The sequence below is a fragment of the Chiloscyllium punctatum genome, chromosome 30, assembly GCF_047496795.1.
Source record: "Chiloscyllium punctatum isolate Juve2018m chromosome 30, sChiPun1.3, whole genome shotgun sequence".
Lineage (NCBI taxonomy): Eukaryota > Metazoa > Chordata > Chondrichthyes > Orectolobiformes > Hemiscylliidae > Chiloscyllium > Chiloscyllium punctatum.
Window position 1 is genome coordinate 25,332,385 of NC_092768.1, and position 21,125 is coordinate 25,353,509.

At 45.1% G+C, this 21,125-nt stretch overlaps 1 pseudogene; it reads right to left on the reverse strand.

Annotated features, from left to right (window-relative positions):
* Positions 1-1,025: 1,025 nt before the first annotated feature.
* On the reverse strand, positions 1,026-19,909 carry LOC140455113 (butyrophilin subfamily 1 member A1-like; annotated as a pseudogene).
* Between the last annotated feature and the right edge of the window lie 1,216 nt (positions 19,910-21,125).

Consider the following 21,125-nt stretch of genomic DNA (forward strand, 5'->3'; position numbering starts at 1 on the left):
TTTTAAATTTATTTGTAGGGAACTTGGGTGTCGCTGGCTGGCCAGCATTGATAGCCCATCCCTATTTAAAGAAGAAAGAACAAAGAAAATTTACAGCCCAAGACAGGCCCTGTGGCCCTATTTGCCTTTGAGAAGGTGCTGGTGAGCTGCCTTCTTGAATCACTGTAGTCCGCTTTCTGTGGGTTGACCCACAATGCCAATAGGGAGGGAATTCCAGGATTTTGACCCAATGACTGTGATGGAATGGCAGTATATTTTCAAGTCAGGGTGGTGTGTGGCTTGGAGGGGAACCTGCAGGTGGTGTTCCTAAGTACTTGCTGCCCTTGTCCTTCTAGATGGAAGTAGTCATAGGTTTGGAAGGTGTTGTCTCAAGATCTTTGGTGAATTTCTGCAGTGCATCTTGTAGATAGTACACACTGTTGCTACTGAGCACCAGTAGTGGAAGAATTGAATGTTTATAGATGTGGTGCCAATCGAGCGGATTGCTTTGTCCTAGATGGTGTCAATCTCTTTTGAGTGTTGGAACTGTTCCCATCCAGACAAGTGGGGAGCATTCCATCACACTCCTGATTTGTACCTTGTAGATGGTGGATAGAATTTGGGGGTCAGGAGGTGAGTTACTTGCCATAGTATCGCTAGTCTCTGACCTTCTCGTGTAGCCACTGCATTTATGTAGTGAGTCCAGTTGAGTCCAGTCTGGTCACATTTTTTAAATAAAACTTAAGTTATCTTGAGAATGTCACTTAAAAGAAATTCTGGGATTTACATAGTAACAAAACCTGCAACCCATTCTAAAAGATGATTCAATAATTTATTTTGTTGCATGATCCTGTAATCTGCAATAAATTCAGTGTTTTATGGTCCAGTTCCACAACCACCTGATGAAGGAGCGGCGCTCTGAAAGCTAGTGCTTCCAAATAAACCTGTTGGACTAAAACCTAGTGTTGTGTGATTTTTAACTTTGTCCATCCCAGTCCAACACAAGCACATTCTCATTAACATTCATCTCCAACACCGTCATGTAGTACCACCTCCCGCCTGTGGAGCAACATTACAGGCAGGAAGGTCCCCGGGTTCCTGCAGCTCACAGCTCATTCTACCCAGTCAGTCCCTCTCTACAATTGAGCTTCTATTTGTTTCTTCTCTCCCCCTCCCTCTTTCCCCCAGACTGAGACCGACCCCCATCAGTTTAGAGCTGGCAGGAGGCAGGGGGACGGGGTGAAATTATGGGATGGATCTGTCAGTGCCCTTTAATCCCGCAGATTGTCAGCGGGGCGGAGTTTTTCCCGTCGTCATTCCCTCCCGGATTGAAGATGGGAAAGATCCTCTCAGTGAAAGTGTGGAGATGGGACATGGTGTCCGCATTGTAAAATGACACCTGTCCACCCTCATAGTCCAGGAAAACCCCGATCTTCCGGGGATTCACACTCGGGGAGAGGGGGGTTGGTGAGGGGGAGGTGGCGGCTAAATAACCACATCTGGGTACCAGCCCCACAATCCAGAATCCAGTCTCCGGGCTCGGGGTGATCCCCCCTTTCCTCATCACAGACTCTCGGGCCACTCCCAGAATCCACCAGGTCTTCTCCCCGACCCCCACCTCCCAGTAATGTCTCCCTGATGTGAATCCCTCTGATCCCAGGACACAGGCCCAGGAATCAAATCTCTCCGGGGAGTCAGGGAGCGGCTGCTCTGTGTCTCCGAGTCTCACACTGGTCCGGTCCTCAGACAGGATGAGCAGGGGATGGGCTGTGTTCGGATCCAGAGTCAGAGAGGCTGGAGCTGGGGGAGAGATCAAATAACACTGTCAGAGAGGTGGCGAGTGGGAGGGTGAAGGGGGGAGGGTTAAGGATCATGGTCTCCGGGGAGCAGCGGCCCAGCTCAGAGCGTAGCGGGAGTAGCCCAGCGGTCAGAACACGTGAAGTTCCGCCCTCCGCTGGTCTGCTGTCGGAGAGACTGTGCTGTTTGTCTTTTTTAAAACTTTGCTTCTTGTATTTCTCTGTCATGGAACATTTCTCTATTCTGTTCTTTAAGATTGTACCCAAGATGGTGCTGTAAGTGGCAAATTATAAACTTTCAACAACAGAGATTCTTAGAAAAGCTCAGCGGGTCTGGCAGCATATGTGGACATAAATCAGAATTAATGTTTTGGGTGGAGTGACCCTTCCTCAGAATTCACTCTACCTGAAATGTTATCTCAGACATTTCATTGTACTCATTTGAGCACCCAATATAAAGCTAATTCAATTCAAAGAAAACAGGAAGGAAGGGAAAGGAGAGGGACAAGAACAGGAGTTGGGATAGGAGGTCAGGAAGGGAAGGAAGAAGAAATGGGTGGGGGTGGGGTCGAAAGAGTGGGGTGTTATATAAGAAACGGTGGGTAGGGGACAGGGAATTTAAGTGCTTTAATGAGAGAAGTAAGTGCTGGAAGGGGCTCGGTGAAATGCAGGATGAGAGGGGTACATATTCTCTGCGGGGTAAAAACAATGACTGCAGATGCTGAAAATCAAATACTGGATTAGTGGTGCTGGAAGAGCACAGCAGTTCAGGCAGTATCCAACGAGCTGGAAGTTTGAAACTAGGATGAGGTGGGGGAAGGGGAAATGAGGAAGCTGTTGAAGTCCACATTGATGCCCTGGGGTTGAAGTGTTCCGAGGCGGAAGATGAGGCGTTCTTCCTCCAGGCGTCTGGTGGTGAGGGAGCGGCTCCCGCGAGGAGGTTGAGCAATTCATCAACTTCACCAACACATTCCACCCTGACCTTAAATTTACCTGGACTATCTCTGACACCTCGCTCCCCTTCCTGGACCTCTCCATCTCCATTAGTGACGACCGACTTGACACTGACATTTTTTACAAACCCACTGACTCCCACAGCTACCTGGATTACACCTCTTCCCACCCTATCTCTTGCAAAAATGCCCTCCCGTATTCCCAATTTCTCCGCCTCCGCCGTATCTGCTCCCAGGAGGACCAGTTCCACCATAGGACACACCAGATGGCCTCCTTCTTTAGAGACCGCAATTTCCCTTCCCATGTGGTTAAAGATGCCCTCCAATGCATCTCGTCCACATCCCGCACCTCCGCCCTCAGACCCCACCCCTCCAACCGTAACAAGGACAGAACGCCCCTGGTGCTCACCTTCCACCCTACAAACCTTCGCATCAACCAAATCATCCACCGACATTTCCACCACCTCCAAAAAGACCCCACCACCAGGGATATATTTCCCTCCCCACCCCTTTCCACCTTCCGCAAAGACCGTTCCCTCCGTGACTACCTGGTCAGGTCCACACCCCCCTACGACACACCCTCCCATTCTGGCACTTTCCCCTGCCACCGCAGGAACTGTAAAACCTGTGCCCACACCTCCTCCCTCACCTCTATCCAAGGCCCTAAAGGAGCCTTCCACATCCATCAAAGTTTCACCTGCATATCCACCAATATCATTTATTGTATCCGTTGCTCCCGATGTGGTCTCCTCTCCATTGGGGAGACTGGGCGCCTCCTAGCAGAGCGCTTTAGGGAACATCTCCGAGACACCCGCACCAATCAACCAAACCGCCCCGTGGCCCAACATTTCAACTCCCCCTCCCACTCTGCCGAGGACATGGAGGTCCTGGGCCTCCTTCACCGCCGCTCCCTCACCACCAGACGCCTGGAGGAAGAACGCCTCATCTTCCGCCTCGGAACACTTCAACCCCAGGGCATCAATGTGGACTTCAACAGCTTCCTCATTTCCCCTTCCCCCACCTCATCCTAGTTTCAAACTTCCAGCTCACTTACTGTCTCCTTGACTTGTCCGACCTGCCTATCTTCTTTTCCACCTATCCACTCCACCCTCTCCTCCTTGACCTATCACCTTCATCTCCTCCCCCACTCACCCATTGTACTCTATGCTACTCTCTCCCCACCCCCACCCTCCTCTAGCTTATCTTTATTCCTGATGAAGGGCTTTTGCCCGAAACGTTGATTTCGCTGCTCGTTGGATGCTGCCTGAACTGCTGTGCTCTTCCAGCACCACTAATCCAGTACATATTCTCTGCTGCATTTTCATGGCATCTCCCCGACCAATCAGGATCTGCTCTGAGAATAAAAATTGACAGTTCTTGCTGCATCTCCACATCAAAGATGGCTGAACGAATTAGCACTTTCCTCTCGTGCTTTATAAAATAGGGGGTGGGGGTCTTTTCCCCAGTATGTAGTGCTTCATTTCATATTAATTCACAGGATGAGGGTGTCACTGGCCAGTCCACCATTAATTGCCTGTCCCTCATTGTCCAGAGGGCAGTTAGGAGTCAGTAACATTGCTGAGAGTCTGGAGTCACATGTAGGCCACACACAGGGTAAAGATAAGTTTCCTTCCTTGAAGGGCATAAGTGAACCAGATGGTATTTTCCTGACAATCAGCGTTCCGGGCTTTTAATTGTATCCAAATGCATCCATCTGCTATGGTGGGATTTGAACCCTGGTCCCCAGACCATTACTTGGTTTTCGTGCTTAATTGTCTGGGCATTGCCTTCCCACGTTGCTGAACCCAAAGCCCAGAGAGGGTGAATTCCAATTCCACCAGTGCAGTTTGAGAATTTGAGAAATAGTTTAAAAGAAAATTACCGGAATAAAGATTGATGTCAGCAAAAGTGACTGTAGACTGTTGAGTTAACCCCTGAGGAGGTCATGTGGTACAGTGAATAAACTTCACTGCCTCTGGGCCAGAAACGTCAGGGTAAAGTTCCACTTCACAACTTGCATCCCATGGAGTTTCTGTCATAACATGGCCAGATTAATAAGCAATCTTGTAAATCCTTCTGATAAGCCAATTGCAGGTGACAGGGGTGGGAGAGGTTCTTGGTCAGCCAGAACAGGGTGACGAAGACAGACAGCCTGCCCATGCGCTACTGCACAGATACAAACACACAGATTCTGCTGCACTCAGCGTTTTACCTGCATAGCTCCGTATCCTGTTCCACTTTGCAAAGATAACAGAAAAGGAGGAAGAAGATTAATCATCCACAATACTCTCAAACAGGACAACAGTTGAAGTAAATCACGATTCATAGTGAGGTAAGGATTGGAGAGCGAGCCACAGTGGGGAGTGATTGGCTTTACCTTAATAATGTGCATAGACACACACACACCCCTTTGGATTGAGTAAAGGTAAACAATCACATATTGTTGATCTTCATATCTTTCTGTTCTATTTGGCTCTACATTACCATAGGCAAACATAAAAAAATCACAAATACTGATCAGTGAGGTTCCTTTCATTATGTGTTCATGCACAGAACATGCCTGAACATTGTTCTAAAAGGAAACAGAGAATTGGAATGGTCTGAATAAATCGCACTCAACAGACTTCACTTCATTAACAAATTTTATTTTCATGCCAGTGTTTTCTAAAATGAAGGAACCAGTGCGGAACAGGAGGTGAAACTCTAATCCCAGAGTGAGGAAGTTTTGGGAATCATCTCTTGCCTAACTTCTGCTGAGATTTCTTAGATTCTAAAGAGAAAAACAGAAAGGAGCAAAATTTATCATATGGGGAGCAAGGTAATTTAAATCTCACATCAATTGGACCAGAAATGTCACTGAAAAAACCAAACATTAATTCACTTGGGACTTTTTTGGAAGGGGAATATAGTTTAGAAATTTTGTTTTGAATACAAACTTGGTGATACAAGTCTTCCATTATGAGGGCAATAGATAAGATAGAAGCAGGGAGATAGAAGCACCACTGGTGGGTGAAACTCAAACCAGGAGGCATAATCTCATAATAAGGGGGAGCAGATTTAAAACTGAATTGAGAAGGAACTTCTTTACCCAAAGGGTTATGATGCCTGAAATTCTGTGCCCAGTAAAGCAGTTGAGACTATTTCACTGAATGTTTTTAAAGCAAAGATAGATAGATTGTTGAACAGGAAAGGAATTGTGGGTTATGATAAGTGGGTGAGTAAGCGGAGCTGAGTCCTTGAAAAGATCAAAATTAAAAATCACACAACACCAGGTGATAGTATAACAGATTTATTTGGAACACTAGCTTTCAGAGCGCTGCACTGAAATCTCCAAATCATGAAAAGATCAGCCATGACCTTATTATCTTGAGTGAGGAGATGGCCTACTCCTATTTCCTACATTGTTACGTCCTTATGTATCCAGTCTAGTATTGCTCACCTGTCAGAAAATACACTACATCTATATTACACAACTACAATTTATATCATAGAATGCCTGTTTTTCTGTTAAAAATCTTAAAATCCTTCATACATGTATCCTGAATAAAAATAAGACAGTGACACAGCGAGATGTTACGTAAGGTGATCAAAGCTTTTTCAAAGTTCTTTAGGAGGAAATTGAGATGGTGGTGGGGGATTAGGGTTTGGGACTGAGGCAGCTGACACTGTATCTCCAAATGAAGGAACAAATATAATTGTGGTGTGCTAGAGGACAGAATTTGAGGAGCACAGATATCTTGCAGGATTGAAGGGCTGGAGGAGTTACAGAGTAGTGTCATGATATGGGTTAAACTCTCCTGCTTAATTTAAAACCAGCAACATAAAAAAGATTTATCCATGCAGTAATTCGAAAAAATTCAAGTGGCCAAGAACTATGTAAAGTAAAAATTAACAACTTTATTTCTTAAAGTATGACAAAGAATAATTAACTAACCACTGTTTACAATTTCTTTCTCTCAACTTCGCTTCTATAATACTAGTCCAATGAAACTCACAATTAAGTTTTACAAAACACTTCTTATCTCAAAATCAGGCAGCTTTAGGTTCTTATCTTCTGATCTTTCTGTGTCTTCTTTTCTCCTTGTTAGGAATTTCTGCATTACAGGTTACTGATCGAAAAGGTACTTTTAAGAGAGAATTGTTTTCAAGCAATCTGTTACATGTTAGGACTTCGCAGTCCTCCTCTTAACTGTTCAATTTCCCCCCAGTCTTATACCCCAGAGATTCGGTTTGTGTCATTGGTGTTTAAGATTGTCAATATACTCAATTCAAACTTGATTGGAAATTGTTTTTTTTGGGGGTATAATTTAAATTGATTTGCCCAATTCAAATTTGTTTTTGTCTCCAGGCAACAAACTAATCGAGTTGTTCACCCCAGTGTTACATACATTGTTGCCTTAATGAGAACACTTGGTGCTGTGTCTAGTAGTTCTGCTGCATTTAACTCTCTCAAAGATACACCTACATCTTCATAGCGTAGTGACAGTAAGGATTTGATGGGATTGGAGAATTGCGTGAGAAATTAAGAATTAACTGGGAGTCAATGTAGGTCAGCAAGCAGGAGAGTGGGACTTGGGATAAGTGAAAACACAGGCAGCAGAGGGTCAGGTGACCTCAAGTTTACATGTTAGAATGTGGGAGCTAGTCACAGAGTGTTGAATTAGAGAAAACTGTGCTGTAAGGAATGCATTGTTCCTCTGCTCCAGTTTGAGAGGATACTAACGTATAGCAGCCAATTCTTTATTTGGCTATTTATAGAATTGTGAAGAGGATTAATTGTGAAAACTATTGGTTCACAGACACTTATCCTGATTTTAAAAAAAAGGTGTGTGATTCACACAATTACAGGGGGGAGGAGGAGGAGCGTGTGTTAATCTGAAGATTATCTGGAGAGAAACTGTCTATTACAATTTACACACTGTAATTGACAGTCTCCTACTACTTCAGATTCTCAATCCTAATTCACTTCCCATTCTGAAACCAATCTTTCCCATTCAGGTCTGTGATAAGGAGAAACTCCCTCACTCAAAAGGTTGTGAGTATTCTGAATTCTTTACCGCCATCAATCCAAAATACAAAAAAATTAAAATGTAGAGTCTTTACATGGAATAGTCATGGAAAGTAAATCCGTCATGATCAGCCTGAATAATGGTGCGGCCCAAGCCAAGTAGCCCACTCTTGCTCCTGATTCTTATTTTGTTCTGTTTTCTCATTTTTTGATAAAGTGCATTGGGACATCCTCAGAATGTAAATAGTGTTACAGAAATGCAAATCAATCCTATTATTTACCCACTTATAGTTTGCTTATTCACCCAACCTATCCAGATCATGCTGAAGGGTCTCGGCATCCTCATCACACTCACCCAAGCTGGGCGAGAGTGTGAACAGTGACAAGGATGCAGAGATCCTTCAGCATGATCTGGACAGGCTGGGCGAGTGGGCCAACCATCGGCAGCTGCAGTGTAATTTGGATAAATGTGAGATTATTCACTTTGCAAGCAAAACCAAGAAGGCAGATGACTACCTGAATGGCTGTAAATTGGGAGGGGAGTGTACAGCGGGACCTGGGTGTCCTTGTGGTCCAGTCACTGAAGGGAAGCATGCAGGTGAGGCAGGTGATAAAGGAGGCAAATGATATGTTAGCCTTCATTGTGAGAAGTTTCAATACAGTAGCAGGGATGTGTGGTTGCAGTTATGGTGAGGCCACACCTCAAACCTTGTGTGCAGTTCTGGTCTCCTTTTTCTGAGGAAGGATACTCTTACTGTCAAGGGAGTACAGTGAAGGTTTATCAGGCTGATTCCGGGGATGGTGAGACTGATATATGAGGAGAGATTGACTAGGTTAGGATTGTTTTTGCTCAATTTCAGATGAAGGAGGAGGGACCTCTTAGACACTTATAAAATACTAATAAGTCGAGACAGGGTAGATACAGGGAGGATTTTCCTGAAGGTGGGTGAGTCGAGGACCAGGGGAGGATTCAGGATTGACCATTTACGATGGAGGTAAGGAGAAATTTCTTCACCAAAGAGTGGTGAGCCTTTGAAATTCATTACCATAGGAAGTAGTTGATTGCAACACATTGAACGTATTCAAAAGGCAGCTTGTTATAGCAGTTGGGTGCATGGGATCAAAGGTTATTGGCAGAACGCAAGATTCGTCTATTGAGTTGGATGATCAGCCATGGTGGTGATGAATGGCAGAGTAGGCTAGAAGGGCCAAATGGCCTCCTCCTGCTCCTATTGTCTATGTTTCTGCATGAAAACCTGCAACCTATCCATCAATTTTCTTCTGTTCCAAATAATTATTTAATTTCATTTCAAAGTATAATTTTGGACTCTTTCAACAAGTTTGTAAAAAACATGCACTAAGGGGAAATAATTTCTAGCTTTGCTTTTAATTCTCTGTGAACTAATTACATGGATAGGGAAAAGGTTAGAGTGATATGGGCCAAATACAGGCAAATAGGAGTAGGTTAGTTTGGGAAACTTGATTGGCGTGGATGAGTTGGACCGAAGGATCTATCTCCATGCTGTATGACTCAGACAATCTATTTTTTGTCTGTTTTATCACAAGACTCGGGATTGCAGTTTCACAAATAGTCCACTCTCTGATACACTTCCACATCACTGGATTGCTGATTTCCTTCATATCTAGGTCTCAGTTACTAAGGGTTACTCACCATTAACTTCCAGCAGTCTTTGACATTCTGTAACGGGTCAAAAGAAAACATTAAATCAGCAGTGGCCCTTTACCCCATGCACTGAACCCTGTCCCATCCCCAGAGCAGTGTGTGTCACCCAGATCATATCGCCCACTCTCTCTGACTCTAAAAGGAGTCTTAAAAGGAAAATATTCAGAGAGGGGAGAGGAGAAGGAGCAAAGGAGGAGGAAGAGAGGAAGAAGAACAGAAGGGGAGTTGGTGACTGGGAGGGGGAAAGAAAATGAGGAGAATGGGAGAGGAGTGGGGAAACAATAGGCTGGAAAACAAGGGAAGGAAGGAATAAAGGAGAGGGAGAGAAGGAGTAATTGATTAGGTGAGAGAGCAGGAGTGAGTGAAGGGAGGGGAAAGGGAAAAGAGGAGGGAAGAGTGAGAAACAGAGTGGAGAAGTGGCAGAGGAAGGAGGGAAGGAAAAGAAGGATTTGAGGAGGATGAGAGGATGAAAGGAGAGAGGCCCAATCCCTGCTAAATTGAGAAAATGCAGAGAAACTGGGGAGAAGGTTACTGACAGAGGATATGGATTCCAAACAATGGAAACAGAAATAAGAGAGAGCTACCAGAAGATTTTTTTTAAAACATGCTGTGTTACTGTGATCTCCAACTACTGTCTGTAAGGGCAGGGGATAGGGATTCAACAGAAACTTTCTGCAGGAATACACACATAAACTTAAAAAGGACAAAATGTAGTTGCAGAACTATGGGGAAAGAGAATGGGGAATGATACTAGCAAAGGAAAGAGAGGGAGGCAGAGGTGGAGAGAAGGAGAGGGTAGAACGGAGAAGGACTGAGAGAGAAAGGGAGGGAGAGGGGGAGAGAGGTAGGTATAGAAAGGGGAGAAAGGAGAGTGGGTAGAGGAAGAGAGCGGTAGGGAGAGAGAGGGTAGAGAGAGAAAGACAGGTAGCGACTGAGGAGGGGAGGACAGAGAGTGTGGTGGCAGAGAGAGAGGAGGGCAGAGACAGAGGAGGATGGGGGGTAGAGAGGGAGGGGAAGAGAGAGGGGTAAGGGAGTTGATGTGTGTGAGAGAGAGAAGGAGAGAGAGGGACAGAGAGAGAAGGTAGAAACAGATGCGGACAGAGGATGAGAAGGATGGGGATAGAGAGCTGGCAGGGGCCATATTCACAGAATAACAGAAACACAGAAATTAGGAAGTGAAGGCCATTCATTATAACCAAGGTTAATCATCCTACTCACTCTCTTATTCCCACTTTTACCCTCATTTCCTTTGGTTCTTTTAACTCCAAGTGCTATATCCAACTCCTTCCTGAAATGGTACAATGCTTTGGCCTTGACTGCTTTCTACCTCAGGCTCAACTACCTCTGGGAGGAAGAAAATTATCCTCATCTTAGTCCGAAATGGCTTACCCTATGTCCCTTCACTGGTTCTGACTGTCCCATCCTTCCTGCATTTACCTTGTTAGTCCTATTAGAATGTTATAGGTTTCTAAAGGATCAACCTTATTCTTCTAAACTCCAAATGAATATATCCTCCAACAATCTAAAGTCTCTTCATCTGCCAGCCCTGCTTCCTCAGGAATCAGAGTCAAAAAGTGTGGTGCTAGAAAAGCACAGCATCCAAGCAGCAGGGGAGTCAAAGTTTCAAGCATTTCCGATGAAGGAATTATGCCTGAAATATCAACTCTTCTGCTCCTTGGATGTTGCCTGACCTGCTGTGCTTTCCCAACACCACACTTTTCAAATCATCTCTCCAGCAACTGCAGTCCTCACTTTCTCCTGAAGAATCAGTTTGATAAACTTTTGCTATATTTCCTCCATAATCAGAACATTCTTCCTCAAGTAAGGAGAGAAATTGCACCCAGTACTTCAGGTGTGGTTACACCATGGTCCTGTACAATTGGAATTGGAAGAGAGGTATGTGTAGGACAGAGGGCAGAGTGTGCAGTGTGTGAGGATGAGAGAGATGAGTGAGAGAAGGGCTGAGGGTGGAAGGAGGAGAGAAATGGTGCGGAAAAGAAAGAGGGAGGGGAAGTGAGAGAGAAGAAGGTGAGAGAGTGGGGGGGGGAGAGAGAGGAGGAGGGAGAGAAGAAGAGAGAGGTTGAGAAAAAGGTTTAGAAGGGGGGAGTAAAAGAGGGAGAAAGAGCGGGGAGACCACAGGAATGAGAGGTGGAGAGACAGGTGAGACACAGAGAGAGAGAGAGGAAGAGAGAGAGAGCGCGATGCAGAGCAAAAAGTGGGGAGAGAAGGTGGAGGTGGAAGGGGAGAAAAAGGGTAAGAGGGAGTGGGAAGAGAAAAGGGTTGGAGTGGAAAGTGACAGGGGAGAGAGTTGAGAGAGAGACCAGAAAAGACACTGCCCCCCCCCACCCCCACCCAATTGGAAGGAGATAGCCTCAACTCTAAATTTATATTTATTTTATAGCAAGCATAAGGTGCTGTTTTTTGATTGGTCTGCTACTAGGCTTTAATCAAAACACACTTTATTCTTATAACACAGTTAAAGAAGAATTGTCATAAGTATTTCAATCGAAATAAGGTTAACAAAATGGTGTATTATTTAAACACTAATCATCATAGGAGTTCCAACATAGACAGCATCCAACAAACATAACCTTTGGAAAAATTCAATTCAGTGAAATCGTTTTGATTCCCATGTGCAGTCCCTCTCCAGTCCAGAAGAAATAAATAATCTGCCTCTTTTGATTTCTAAGAGGAAGCCTAACTGTGTAAGACTTTACTCTAGCAGCAGAGAACTCAAGCCTTTAGCTCAGCAACTTGCCAAAACCATCTCATTAAATGAAAGCAAAACGAAGAGCCTTCATGGCTCTGTGTGAGCCCTGACCCCACTCACTCATGATTGTTCAAAACAAACACCCAGGGAGAAATTAAACACAGTTTAACAACTTCCTGCCTGAAGGAGGCATTATGGGACCACTGTGACAACATACCTCTGCAAACAGGAAACAGAGACAGAACATCACTCTCTGAGAGGTACTGTACTGGCGGAAGAGGATAATTTGGAATGAGATAGAGAATCTGGTGGGGAAGGGGTGTGTGAAGAAAAGGATATACTCACAGAAAGGATCAGCAGAAACAGACCGAGGGACCCTCCTGGTTACTGGTGAGATCAGCAACATACAGAAAGGGGTCTGAGCCCTCTCAGGACAGAAACAGTGAAAGTGAGAGAGTGAAATTCCTCAACAGCTAGAGTCAGAGTAACATGTCCCACAGACTGAAGAAACATCACTTACTGAGATTATCTTCAGATTTCCTGAGGCCTGGAAAAGAAAATCAAATAAATTAATGAATCCAATGGGCACCATGACCTCAGGAAATACCGTCAAAGTCAGACTGTAATGAAAAGGTTCTTCACTAAAAATAAACTCTACTCCCCCTGAAACACTAACTCTATTCTCCCACACCCCACCTCTCTCTCCACAGCTTCTGCTTGATCTGTGGAGTATTTCCAGCACTGTTTTAGTTTCTTTTAATAAATTATTAGGTTTGGTTTATGATTACTTCTTCAAAGAAGTTCTGTATGTTTGAGCAGAGTTTGTCACCTTGAATTTTATTCAGTAATTTCTGATGGTTCCACACTGTGAGAGTGACTGCTGCAACAGTCAGAGCAAACAGAATCCAGAACGCTGTTGCCCATCGGGAAACAAAGGGGAAGAAGGAATCTGTATTGAGATAAACAGAAGAAGGGAATAAAGGGAGAGGAATGGAAGAAAAGTGAGAGGGGGTGGGATAGACAGAGAGAGGAGAGAGAAAAATGAGATAAATAGCTGGAGGAGGAAATGGTGGGGGTAAGGTGGGGGGAAGAGGGAAGGGGGAGGAGGGAGAAAGAGTCAGTGAGAGAATGGGAAAGGGGGGGAGAATGGGGATACAAAGGGAGAGAGAGGAGATGGAGAACAGGGAAAGGGGAAAGAGAGAAGAGAGTGAGAAAATGAACCATTCAGCTGTTGGAATGAACAGAAACCTATTGTCACACCCTGTACCCAGCTTCAATCACCCCTCTCCCTCCATCAGCCTCTCTCCCTCCATTATTCTTCTCCCTCTCCAAAACCTCCATTCTATTATCTTCCCCCCTCTTGGTCTCTCCCCACCTCCCTCTTGCAACCTCTGTTATACTATCTCTCTCTCTCTCTTTCCATTACCCAATCTCTGTCAATCACCTCCCTTCCTTTTCGCAAACTCAAAGTCTGCCCACTTGAAAGGCTGTTCCTTTTCTCAGGGATACTGTGTCCTTGGGTTTTTTCAGAGGGATCATAAACCAATTAGGCTCCGAATCGAATATGTTTGGTACAGATATGTTTATCCATAAACAGATGAGACTTTAGGCCAGAGCATTTATGTTTTGGGAAGTAACTTGCACAAGTCAAGGGGATGTGGCCAGCTCTCTAGCAGAGCAATTCAGTTCAGAACTTTAGTTAGGAGTTCAGCAGTGGGCTTTGTGGAAACAGGCTGCTTGACTCTCTCTGCTTCGGCCCTTCTAACTTCACCCTATAAATCTTTGTTTCATTTTTACTGTGTTTAAGGGGTTTGTTTATTGGGACTGTTGTGCATATTTGGAACAGCACAATTAAGAGAAAGTGAGGACTGCAGATGCTGGAGACCAGAGTTGAAAAGTATGGTGCTGGAAAAACACAGCAGGCCAGGCAGCATCCGAGGAACAGGAGAATCAACATTTCGGGCATAAGCCCTTCTTCATTCCTGAAGGAGGGCTTATGCCCGAAACATCGATTCTCCTGCTCCTCAGATGCTGCCTAGCCTGCTGTGTTTTTCCAGCACCACACGTTTCAACAGCACAATTAAGTATAGTTTAGATAGACTGAGTTCTTTATTCTGTTCTTTGTGTGTCATTCCGTAATTTTGTGAATAAGTTGTTGTCTGTTTTAAAACTTGGTATTCAACTTTGCTAACTTAATCCAGATAATTTTCACTGTACACTTATTGAAACAAATTGCAAAGTTATGGTCTGGGCTGCCTGCTTAAGAATGTTTTGAGTGGTCTGACCCAGTCTATAATACTCTCCTCTTCCATTACACTCACTCACTCACTCCCTCCCCAAACCTGCATCACCTGCTCTCCTTCTACCTCCATCACACCCTCTTCTTCTCTTTCTGTCGCAGCCTCTCACTCTCCCTCAATCTCCATCATTCCCTCCATCCCGTTGAAATGCCTTTTGTTGCCATAAGAGGCAAGCTGTATCCATGAGAGGCTTATTTTTTTGCCAATTGTCTCTACCCAGGGCCACAAGGAGCCTGTTTCAATCACAGCATTTCCTTGGGATATTACATTTGTCCACAATCTGATTCAAGTCTTTTCCCCCAGCACGCTGAATGTCTGGGAAGGTCTCTTCTCACCGTGACAGACCTGCGATCTGGATGTGAGCCTCCTGTGTCTCCTTCAGGATCACATTGTTAATGACACAAGTGTACTTGTTGGGGGACTGCTTGGGGATCTCAATGGAGCTGCTGACCGTGAACAGCCCCTGAGGGTCTGGCTGGTACGTGGTTTGCTGCTGGGCTGTCATGTTCACACCCTTCGGATCTGCAGCCCAGTCTGATGTCGTCGCCTGTTTGGCCCTCCACCTCGATCCTGGGCTGGCGGCCTGTACCTGCAATCACAGAGACATCAGGAAGGGGAGTAGGCCGCAAAGCCTGTCATGACCTCCCTACACCACTCGGTCAGATTGCAGCTGACCTGTGCTTTCATAGTCCCCTCACATAGGGTAACCAGGGTTTGATCAGTCAGGGCACAGAAGTGGAGGAGGGAGGAAGAAACCCCATTCAGACAGATGAGAGAAGGGCAATCCAGACAGAAATTACTCACTTGTCAAATTAGTCACCAGGCAGGTTTCCACCAACAGGAACTGTTTCCAGGCCTTCAAAGTGGCTTCATATTTTTTTTAAAAAAAGGGACATTTTAAAGTTCATAAGCTCTGCAAAAACATTTAACTGACTACAAAGTTTTGCATTCATTTAAGAAAATGGGGTCCTGCTGTTAGTGTAGAGATGAACAAACATGTTTTCTCCAAGAGGATCATTTAGTCTGTGGATCTGTATTCCCCAGATTCAAAAAACTGCAAGAACATTAAGAGTTCAGCGGTGGAATTCACATTCGAACATGGAAGTAATTAGACTGGAGAGGGTGCAGTGGAGTTTTTTTTTTGGAGAGGTATATTTGTGAAGGGAGATTGGATAGATTGGGGAAAAGAACAAAAATTGTTGGAACAACTCAGCAGGTCTGGCACCATCTGTGGGAAGAAAAAAGTGTTACCTGTTCATGTGTGGTGACACTTCATCAGAAGTTCAGAAACACTAGTACTTATGATGAAGAGAAAGTTTAGTTTGGGGGACAGGAGCGGAGTTGGGGAGATAGGAAGTGCACAGATTGGTGGAGATGAAGCCAGAGATAGAGAGTGAGAGAGATATGAAAGAGTTGGGTAAATAAGGAGATTATGGATAGCAGGCTGGGACAGCAGAAAAGCTGAATAAGAGATCATAGGAGCAAAGAGTAGGAGAAAATGGGTGAGTTGTATGATAGCAATTCAAATAATATGATAACAGATCTTGAAATATATGGGAATATGTCAACTGAGGTAAAATTTGTCAGGACAAGACTTGGGTGTTCTGCAAAGTGGTCATCCAGTCTGCGATTTTATTCCCCAAATTAGAAGAGACTGCACTATGAACAGTAAATACAGCGGTAAAGTGCAGTTAATCACTACTTCAGCTGGAAGGTAGGTTTGGAGCCCTGGATCCAGAGGATGGAGGAGGTATTCAGGCTGATGTTTCACCTTCAGCAATTACAAGGGAAGGTGATGTGGGGGTGTGGGGAGATGTTGGGAATGGAGAGGAAGTGGATCAGAGTCTCCTAGAAGGAATGGCCCTTGCAAAGTTTTCAATTTCCACATGACTGCCACCTTCACCTGGTCCTTCCCTGACTCAGCCATTCCCTTCTTGATACTCTGTTTTTTGGGGAATAGGCTGGCCACGAACAAGCTCACCGTCTCCCACAGTTACTATGACTGTACATCCTCACCCTGCCTCTTGTAAGGACTCCATCCCATTGCTCCAGTTTCTCCACTTCCATCACATCTGTTCTGATGATATCGCCTTCCACAGGGGGCTGCCTCTGAAATGTCCACCCTTTTCCTCAATCAAAGATTCCCTGTAACTGTGGGTTACAGGGCCTAAACCATGTTTGACCTGTCTCCTGCTCTTCACCTCACACCTCTTTTCTCTTCCCTCCCACAACAATGGTACTCCTCAGTTACCACTCCACCAGCTTATGCATCCAAAGATTAGCTGCCATTTCCATCACCTCCAGTCAGATTCCACCACCAGATACATATTCCCTTCTTCTACCTTGTCAGTTTTCCACAGGGACCATTCCCTCCGCAACACACTGGTCCATTCCTCCTTCACTCCCAACACCCTCCCACACCCAAGGCACCTTCCCATGCAATTGCAGAAGATTTAACACCAGCCTGTTCACCTCCCCCCTCCTCACTATCCAGGGTGCCAGGCATACCTTCCAGGTGAAGCAGCAATTTACCTGTATCACTCTGTCTAATCTACTGTATTTGCTGTTCACAATGTGGTCTCCTGTACACTGTGGAGGCGTAAAGCAGACTGGGCAACCGCTTTGCAGAACATCTATTTTCTGTCCATAAAAATGACACTAAGCTTCCAGATGCCTGCCCCTTCACCACACCATCCTGGAACATTTCTGTTTTGCTTGTCCACTGCAGTCTTCCAGAGAGCCTCAGCACAAGCTGAAAGAACAGTGTCTCAATTACCATTTGAGAACACTGCAGCCTCTAAGACTTAATATCAAATTTAATAATTTTGATCATTCCATGTTTTTTATCCACCCACACCAGGTCTGTTCTGACATGTGTTGCTTTTAGCACAGACACCCATGCTCACAGAATTCTAGACCCACTGTCAACATACATGCATTGCATTCAGTACAGCTCACCTATTTCCTCACTCATCACTCTTACTATCACTTCTTGTCTGTCCTGACTTCTATCCATAACCTCCTTATTTACAGACACCTTGCGTCTCTCTCTCTCTCTCACTCACATGGACTCCATCTCCACTTATCCACTCACTTCACCCAACCCCTTCTCCAAATTTGGGCTTCAGCATAACTGGGAGAAAAATGCAGATGCTGGAGATGAGAGTCAAGAGTGTGGTGCTGGAAAAGTACAGCAGGTCAGGCAGCATCTGAGGAGCAGGAGAATCGACATTTCAGTCATAAGTCCTTCATCAGGAAGCACTTTTTCCAAAGTGCTAACTGTTCTGATCGAGAGTCACTGGACTCAAAAGAATAACACTGCTTTCTTTGCATGGGTGATCCCAGACCTGCTGAGGTTCTCCTGGATTTTCTCTTTTTGTCTCAGATCACCAGCATCTGCAGTTTTCTTGTTTTATTATTGGATAGACTAGGGTTGGTTTCTTCGGAGCAGAGGAGAGTGGGGAGATGATTGAGATGTCTATAATTCTGAGGTGCCTAGGTAGGTTACATTCCCTTGCTGGAGGGAATAGTGACCAGGAGACCTGGATTTAAGGCAAGGAGCAGGAGGTTTCGGGGGCTTGTCAGGAAAAATGTTTTCATTCAGAGGGAGGTGGGAATCTGGAACTCACTGCCTACAGGGGTAGTAGAGGCAGAAACCCCCATAGCGTGTGGAAGTATTTTGATGTATATTTGTGATAACAAAGCAAAGGAGGACTTGGGCCAATGGTGCAGAAGGGCCGAAGATCTGTTATCTACTGCCAGCCTTGATGACTCTATTCCACCAGATGAATTGTGGGAAGCAAAGAAGCTAATACAGAGAGGAGCTGGAGTGGTCTATTCAATCCCTCATGCTATCCCATTGCTTAATATGATCATTGCTGTTTCTCCATCTCAACACCACATTCCCACTCCATCCGCATGTTCTTTTCATTCTCTCAGCTTCCAAAGATATATTAACCTTTTTCTTAGATGTATTCAGTGACTGATCATCCCCAGCTCTCTGGGGATAGAAATACTTGCACCAGATGGAGTGCATGGGTTGATTCATCAGTCAAGAGGATTGCTCTGTGAGCATTGAATGGACTGGGCCTGTATTTTCTGGAGGTTGGAAGTGTGAGAGGTGAACTCATCTGAACAGAAAGCATTCTGGAGGAATTTCATATGAACAGGAGCAGGCCATTCAGTCCCTTGAGACTGTTACATGGCTAACCTGTGGCCTCACCCACTGCCTTTGGCTCATATCCCTTAATACCTCTGCTCAACAAATATTTAATCTATCACAGGTTGCTTCCTCAGGCTAGATGAGCTAAAACACCTTCTACCTCAAGGATTTGGAGATACTCAGTCTGTGAACACTGAACTCAGAAATATTTTTATTCATGATACTCAGGAGTCTGGGGAGAAAATCTTATATGTGGAAATGGAGTTCAAGATCAGCCATAATTGTGATATAAAATGAATGTATTGAAGAGTGGAGCAGCCTGGAGGGACCGAATGGTCTCCTCTCACTTCAGTGGAATGAGACAGTGAGGCAAAGATTAGATTAGATTACTTACAGTGTAGAAACAGGCCTTTTGGCCCAACAAGTCCACACGGACCCGCCAAAGCGCAACCCACCCAGACCCATTCCCCTATATTTACCCCTTCAGCTAACACTACGGGCAATTTAGCATGGCCAATTCACCTAACCTGCACATTTTTGGATTGTGGGAGGAAACCGGAGCACCCGAAGGAAACCCACGCAGACACGGGGAGAATGTGCAAACTCCACACAGAGTCGCCTGAGGTGGGAATTGTACCCTGGTCTCTAGCGCAGTGAGGCAGCAGTGCTAACCACTGTGCCACCGTGCTGCCAAAGGTTCCCAATATTCTGAGTGAAGAGCTTTCCCCCTGACTGAGTGCAAAGTTACCATCCCCTTATCCTAAAACCGTGTCCCTGTGTTCTAGATTTTTCCATCAGCAGAAACAGCCTCTCAGGGTCAACCCTGATGGGGCCTCAATCTATTTGTGTTCTGCCAGGGACTGGGTCAACATTTATCCTTCACCTCAATAAACCTGCCCCTGAGAAGGTCAAAAATAGTGTTTCAAAAATGGTCACTGACCTGTCACATCCAGCATGAGTTTGAACTCATTGTGTTTGATGCCAGAAGCAACAAAGCACTTGTACTGTCCCCTGTCAGAGACTCGGACAGCCTTCAGCCTGAGAGAGAGATTCCCCTGTGCCACTTCATTGAGAAACAGTTCTGTCCGGTCTCTGTAGGCCGAGGGGTTGGAAAATCAAATCGTCTGCTCCCTCCTTATACGTATGGATAGGTGAGCTATAGCCATAGGCCATGCTGATCCAGCGGATTTCCATATTCTCTGGGGATTTGGTCATGACCAACTCACAGTCCAGGACCACACTGCCCCCGACAACCCCCATGACAGGGGCTGATGGTCCCGTCACCTCTGAATCCACCGCTGTTTCTGTAGTACCCATTGGAGAGAGAGAGAGAGAATCAGACCAATTGGTCATCACTCAGGCTATCATAGCTGTATCTTACCATTGTAACAGAGAAAGAGGGAAATAGAGAGAGAGAAAGAGAGAGAGAGAGAGAGAGAGGATCAGAGAATGATAGAGGGAGAGACAGGGGCAGAAAGTGATGAAGACACAGAGGGAGGGATAGAGAGAGATAAAGCCAGACATGAAGAGATAGTGAGGCAGGGAGGGATAGAAACAGACATAGGGAACAGAGGGACAGATGAAGAGTCATAGAGATGTACAACATAGAAACAGACCCTTCAGTCAAACTCATCCATGCCAACCAGAAATCCTAAGTTAATCTAGTCCCATTTGCCAGCAATTGGCGCATATCCCTCTCAACCTTTCCTGTTCACATACCCATCCAGATGCCTTGTAATTGTTGTAATTGTACCAACCTCCACCACTTCCTCTGGCAGTTCATTCCATTCACGCACCACCCTCTGGGTGCCCCTTAGGTCCCTTTTAAATCTTTCCCCTCTCATGCTAAACCTATGCCCTCTAGTTCTGGACTCCCGTAACCCAGTCAAAAGACCTTGTCTAATTACCCTATCCATGCTCCTCATGATTTTATAAATCTCTATAAGGTCACCCCTCAGGCTCTGATGCTCCAGGGAAAACAGCACTAGCCTATTCAGCCTCTCCTTATAGCTCAAACACTCCAACCCTTGCAACATCCTTGTAAATTTTTTCGAAAGTCTTTCAATTTTCACAACATCCTTCCGATAGGAATGAGACCAGAATTACACACAATATTCCAAAAGTGGCCTACAGCTGCAACATGACTTCCCAACCCTGTACTCAATGCTGTGACCATTAAGAGAGGCAGAGACTGAGGGGGTGGGGGGTGCAGAAAAAAAAGGAAGGATAGAGAAACACAGGGAAGAAAAACAGAGTAAAGCTAAATTATTTTGCAATCTTATATCAGCTGTCACCTTATCAGAATATTTTAGGATACTTCTCAGTAATAAAAACCTATGAAATGCAGATGTCATTAACTATTTGGAACACAACAGACAATTTATGCATTGCAAGATACCAAATAGCACAATGCGATAAATGGCTGGATTACCTTTTTTAATGTCTTCATTTTAGGACAGATGAAGCCAGTGTCTGATGGCTCAAATGTCTCCAAGTATTGGCAATTCCAACTTTGCTGCACCTTCTCAGTACT